Here is a 6,000-nt window from a genome sequence, read left to right on the forward strand (position 1 = left end):
TTCCCTCTGTTCTCCACATAACTCTCTCCCTTGGGATTCTCCTCTTTTCTGAATCCATCCTCTGACCGTTCTCTTAAAAATCAAATCTGATTATGTCACAGGGTTTGAAGGGCATGAATACTCACTGATTCTGGTTAGGTTATTTCTGGGAATATAATTAGAAACCAGAAATAAGGGTTGTTTACAAATCCTGTCAAGGGCATTTGGTGTGATCTCAGGAAGGCTTAACAGGGATGTGATTATAGCTGAGAAAGCTTAAAGCAAATTGCACTATATGCTGAAGAAAGAATGCATTAACCACATGGAGCTGAGGTAGGGAAGAGATTTTTCTGGGTTTATCCAGGACCAAATGGAGGTAAATTCACTGACTTTGGCAGCCATCAGTACGGCACACTCTAGTCTGGAGGCGGGGATACCTCACCAGATACCTGGATCCCAGGGAGCGCTTCTCCTAAATAGTGGACATGGTTATTCAGTCATAGTAAATCTCATCCTGATTTAAATGCTGGTCACATGAAAGTTGGTTGTCAACTCATTCACCTCTGGATGCCCCATAAAATCGAGCTCAGGACCCTACCGGTGACCAACAGAAACTACATATAAGATTCTTCTACTCTGTAAGATGCTGAATCCTGGTTTAACAGTAGCCACACTTACTCACCCCTGTTTCAAAACCTCCACAAAAGAGGGATGACTATCACAGCAAATAAAAGGGAGGAAAGTTCTAAGAAGGAAGGAGACGGCAGCATTGGCAAATGCCACAAAGGGCACGACCAGGTGGGGATTAAATTTTTCCATTAGATTTGGCAATTAGGCGGTGACTGATGTTGCTCAGTGGAGTGAAAGCCTGACAAGGGAATGAGAGTTTAGGAAATGCTGACCTTAAGGCTGGGAAACTCCTCCGAGAAGAGGATCCCTGCCCTACAGCGTCAGCTCTAAATAAAATTCCCTCAGGATTTGCATTTGAATCAGAGAGAACTCTTCTGGTCCCCAAATCTGCCAAAGTTGATTAGCCCGTGCTGAGTCTTACCAGGCTCTCTCCTCAGTTCACCTGAGGTAGAGGAACTAATGAGCTGTGCAAAAACTAAAGGTCAAAAAACAAGAAGCAAAAGGTCCACGCACCCGGACTCAAAACGAACAAACGAAGCCCTGAGCAAGAGGAGCCATAAAAAGGGCTTCCAATTTAACCTCCTTGTTTTGATGATTTAAAAACGAGTGTCTGGAGAAGCAGAGGGGGCATTTTATAACTGGAATGCTGTCTTGCATCTCATCCATTATCTTCACCCCATCTCCCTCCAAATTAATAGCTTTTGCCGAGTTGTGGGCAGGTGTGAACCCAAGCACGGACCAAAGATGGAATTTTGTCCAGTGGCTAGAGTAATCGCATGCCACACAAAAAAAGGTGGGATGGTGAAAACCTCCACATCTGCATTTCCAGATGAAAACACTGGTTTCCTTCCCTGACTATTTGCTCTATTTCAAGGGGGGGTTGGGGGGAGGAGCGGTTTTCTGAATCTGAGCCCAGCTCTTTCTAAACTTGGTTACTCACGGCTGATTCATTCGCTGTTTTTCGTCTCCTGCCTCTGTCATTGCCTGCTGCTGAGAAGGGGGTCGCTGAATCACTGCCACTCCAGCTGCAAAGCAGTTCAGACCCAGTCCTGGGGGGACGGAAAGGCGTGTTTTTTTTTTTTTGTTTTTTTTTTTAACGCGTCTGCGAAAAAAGCCTCCTACTTTCCGGGGTGACCGGAGAGGGCAGTTTTACAAGTTTCAGCCCCGGGCTATGGAAGATTTGGCTCCCGGGAGAGTCAGCGAGGCCGCAGTCGGCTCACCAGTTCTGGCTTTCCGGTCGGCAGGCCCGGGTGGCCGGGGCGGGGGTGGCGGGCCGAGCTCGGCCCGGTGGGCCCCAGCGGTCGCCCCGCGCTCCCCGCCGCTTTAAAAGCTCCCACAATGCAGCGCTGGCGTCCCAGTTCCGTTACCCCATCTCTGCGGGCGCCGGCGAAGCGGCGGGGCGCGGGCGGGCGGGGGGCCGGCGGCGGCGGCAGCAGCGGCTGTAACCCGAGCGCCCGGCCGAGGGGGGCGCCCCCGCGCCGCTCCGCCCGCGCGCTCAGCCTGCCGCCCGGAGAAGGGGCGGAGCCGCCGGGCGGCCCGGCCCGGCCCGGCCCCCAGCCCGGCCCCCAGCCCAGAGGCACCGGCCGCGGGAGCTCGCCGGCCGCCAGCTCGGCCGCCCGCGCTCGCCCGGCGCCCCGCACCGCGCCCCGCGCCCCGCGCCCCGCCGAGCCTCGCCCGCCCGCCCGCGGCAGCCGCGGCGGCGCAGGGGGCGGCTCCTGCTCGCGGTGCAGCGGCTGCCCGCGCGCTCGCAGCCCCGGCACCGCGCCCGGGCGGCCACCCTCACCTAGCGCCGGCCTCGAGGTGCGCGGCGAGGGCGCGCCGGGGAGCCGGGGCCTCGGGCCGGTGCGGGGCGCGCGGCCCGTGGAGCGCCGCCGAGGGAGGTGCGCGGCCGCGGGCAGGCGCTGCGCGGCCGCCGGGCTCCGGGCGCCGCCGCGGCCGCCCGCGTCCCCCGTGCCCCGGCCGGCCCTGCCGGGCGGCCTGCGGGGGCGGCGTAGTTGCGAAACTGAGTGAGTATTAACTTTACTCGGCGGCCGCGGTTTCTGGGCTGCGTCCGGGTCCCCTCCCTGCTTTTCCTACAGCCTCGGGGCTCCTCCTCCCCGCCCCTCATTCCCATCTCTGCACCGGGGGTTTCTTCGCCCTCCCGGTCCCCGGGCCCGCTCCCGCCGCCTCCCGTCCACCTTTCCCGGTCGTGTTCCCCTTTGCGCCTTCTCCCCGCCACACACACACGCGCCTCGGACTGAAAAGTACGAGCTTGTTCCATGCTTCCTCCCGGTGTCCTTGGCAGGGGAGTTTAGAGGCCACTTTTGTTGGGCAGGGAAATGTATGTCTGGCTTCTTTAATATTTTTCTTTCCAAATGGAAATCCGATGCTCGGCTGGCCGGGTGGTGGTTTGGGGAACGCTTATTTTCTCCTTTGAAAGAAATGATTGGTTTATAGATTCTTAAATTTTGTTTGAACGATTAACCATCCTCCGTCCCTGTTCCCCCTTGCCGCCCACCGGTCTGGGGAGAGGTGTCCAGCAGAGGGGACTTCCAAAGTAATTCGTTTTTGCAAAGTAGAAACTTTCAGAGGGTAGATCGCAGAGAGCTTAGTAAGATTCAACCTGAAGGGACGTGAGCTTTGATTGTGGGTCCTTGTACGGCACTGGGTCTTACAAGCCGAGTACCTGGGTTCGTAATCGAGTGTTGCGTTGTTACTTCAGCATCGTAGAGCCGCATGGTGTTGCTCAACCACTACTTTCTCAGCATCAAATGGCATTTTGAGCAATGCAACCGTTGCATATAATTGCGGGTCAATTTTGCCCCCGATCTTTAGGGATTTAGAAGGGAAATAGATGCAAGGCACATTTCGTAGCTGATTTAAACCCGTCAGGTTAGCCCTGTCAATGCGTAAAAGCATTGCATTAAAAAAAAATTCCTCCAACCTAGTGACAGCTAGGACGAACATTTGTGGATTTCCAGTATAATATGGCTCAGCCGTTCTTCATTAGATCTGTTGTGTCCTCAGGAAGCACCTTTAAATGTGTGTAGATCTCTGCTTTTCTGTCGGTTGGATCAACCACTCGTTCTAGTAGGAGGCACCAGGTAGGTTTTTTTTTTTCCAAGTCTTTCATCTTTAGGTTGCCAGGAGTTGGCAATCATGTTATGAAGGAACAGAAAAATGGAAAGCTTTCGTAATGGATTTTTCAGCATCCTGTCCTTTGCCTGGATGAGGCTGTAATGAATGCCAGCTAGCCCTCTGCAGGGAGAGGTGCCTGGGGGACGCAGGACACAGCGCTATCATTGTGGAGGGTGGTTTGTGTGAGTTTTTATCTTTTAGTGGGCGTATTAATAGTACTTTTAATCTTATTTATCTCCGTAGGAAACTCTTCTAAAATCATGAAAATTACTTGTGACCATACCCCACTTTAAGAGGACTGAACATAATTTGATAATTATTCTGTCGAAAGATCAGAGCCCCAAAAATATAGTTCGTAACATAGATGAGAAAACCTTTCAAAAATCTCGTACTTCCTCATTTCCTCTCCTTTTAAGAGTCTCAAGCTGGTACTTTCAATAATAGACACAACTGGCAGTAATGCATTGGGTTCTTGCTGGGTTCATTCATCAAGCCTAATTTCTGGGCTCTAATAGTTGAGGGGCACTTCAGAGAGCCCAGAGAGGGAGGAAATCATGGTGCTGTGCAGATAAGAAAGGCACTTCAGTTTGCTGAAGTGCCCACATGCTACAGGGAAAAGCAGTTAAAAAGAAGAGAATGTTTAGGTTGTTTTTAGAGTGCATGTTTACTGAATTTGGCATTTGGTTGAGATATTGGGAATTGCAGATTTTAAATTCTACGTAGTTGTATCATTTCTTTTTGCTTAACATTTTATTTTTTTTTTAAAGTTTTAATTTTTTAATGTGAATCTCAATGCTTGGATTTTGTATCCTTCTGTACTGGGTGGCTGGCATTAATTTTTGACTTGAATGCCTTGGTCATTTTGAGAAATGATTAGTTTTTCAAAATGTCTTACTTATTAAATGTGCTATCTTATATTGACATACATAATGATTTGAGTGTAAAAATATTGTTTGCTGCTGGGTATTGTTGCTCTTTTCGTTATGGTTGATTTCTCACATAATGGCTTGCCTCATTTATTGTAAAACATTAAGGTCCTAGATATCTTACTAGTGTTCAAAACACTGCAAAACTCTTTGCGGGTAGAAGTGGAGTGGGGATGGGCGTGGAATGGGAAAACATTGTGCATCATAAATCTGAGGATTTGGATTTGAAAAATAATCTATCACCTGTTTACTCTCCTTGGATGCTGTCTTGCTCCAACCCTAAATAGATTTCAAAATTCAAAGTGTAGAGATAGTTTCCAAGAACTCTGTATAGTGGAAAGAATGCTTACCCCACAGTCAGCCAGCCGCCAGACTTGGGTGGCAAGTGTGACTTTTCACTTGGAACTGAACGAGCTTGGTCATGCTACTTCAGACTCTGTGAACTACAGTTTACTTTCTGTGAAATGGGGATACTCCAACTAAAAGGGATGCTGTGACTTGTAGAACACCTAATATAGTGCCTGACACATCTTAGCCAATAAATGGCAGCATCTCAGACTTCTCCAGAACTGAGCTCTTGATTACCCAACCTTTCAGCTGTTCCTTCTCTGTTTTTCGTCTCATCCATCCAGCGAGTGACTCAGGCCAGAAGGCTGGAGTTATTCTCCACTCTCCTGTTCTATCACCCCCCCACCCAACCAGTTTGTCACAAAGTCCTGTCCACTTTTCTGGCAAAATCTCCTTCCAAACTGTCGGGTTCCCAGTCCCCCGTATGCTACCATCCTAGCTCAAGGCACAATTGTCTTTCCTCATTGCAGAGGCCTCTGCACACACTCCTTCCTGTGCCTCTTCCCACCAGGAAGCCTGAAAAAGAGGAGAAAGTTGCTTGTTGTTTAAAGTCTTCAAAGCTCTTAGGAAACACATTTATTCTTGGGATAAAAATATTAAATCCCCAGCATGCCTACAAGGTCCTGCGTGGTTAGGCCCCTGCCCCCATCTTCATCTCTTGCCAATCACATTGTCCAGTTGTCCAGCAGAGTCACCTCAGGGCTGTTGCTCAAGCTGTTGTTCTCTTTCTTTTAGGACCATCTCCTTGAGTAGTTTCTCGTCCCTGGGTAAGTTTCAAATATCCTTCTTAGAAAGGTCTTCTCTGAGAAGGCCACCCTTATCATCATGTAACTTAGAACCCCTTTATCTTCTCCCTCATACCACAATCATCTTTTCCTTCTTGATATTTACAACAATTTGTAATTATCTATTATTTAGTTGTTAAATGTTTCATTCTTGCCCTTGAAGGCAGGAATAGTGGCTGGTTTATTCCCCAGTCTATACCCAGTGACTGGTGTAT

At 49.9% G+C, this 6,000-nt stretch overlaps 1 protein-coding gene across 15 annotated transcripts in view; it reads right to left on the reverse strand.

The window, feature by feature from the left end:
- The window catches only part of LMNTD1 (lamin tail domain containing 1), a 369,615-nt gene extending 367,098 nt beyond the window's left edge, over window positions 1-2,517 (reverse strand). For 9 of the 15 annotated variants that reach the window (XR_011439998.1, XM_070271085.1, XM_023643262.2 and 6 more), the window contains exons 1-2: window positions 1,830-2,084; window positions 1,550-1,658 (exon numbers count right to left, since the gene is read on the reverse strand). The gene's annotated coding sequence lies outside the window, so the exon portion shown is untranslated. Of the gene's footprint in view, window positions 1-1,549; window positions 1,659-1,829; window positions 2,095-2,392 lie in introns of those variants that run through there. The other 6 variants (XM_070271086.1, XM_070271077.1, XM_070271079.1 and 3 more) reach the window with 4 other exon arrangements.
- Between the last annotated feature and the right edge of the window lie 3,483 nt (window positions 2,518-6,000).

This window comes from Equus caballus, chromosome 6 (assembly GCF_041296265.1).
Source record: "Equus caballus isolate H_3958 breed thoroughbred chromosome 6, TB-T2T, whole genome shotgun sequence".
NCBI classification, from domain to species: Eukaryota; Metazoa; Chordata; class Mammalia; order Perissodactyla; family Equidae; genus Equus; species Equus caballus.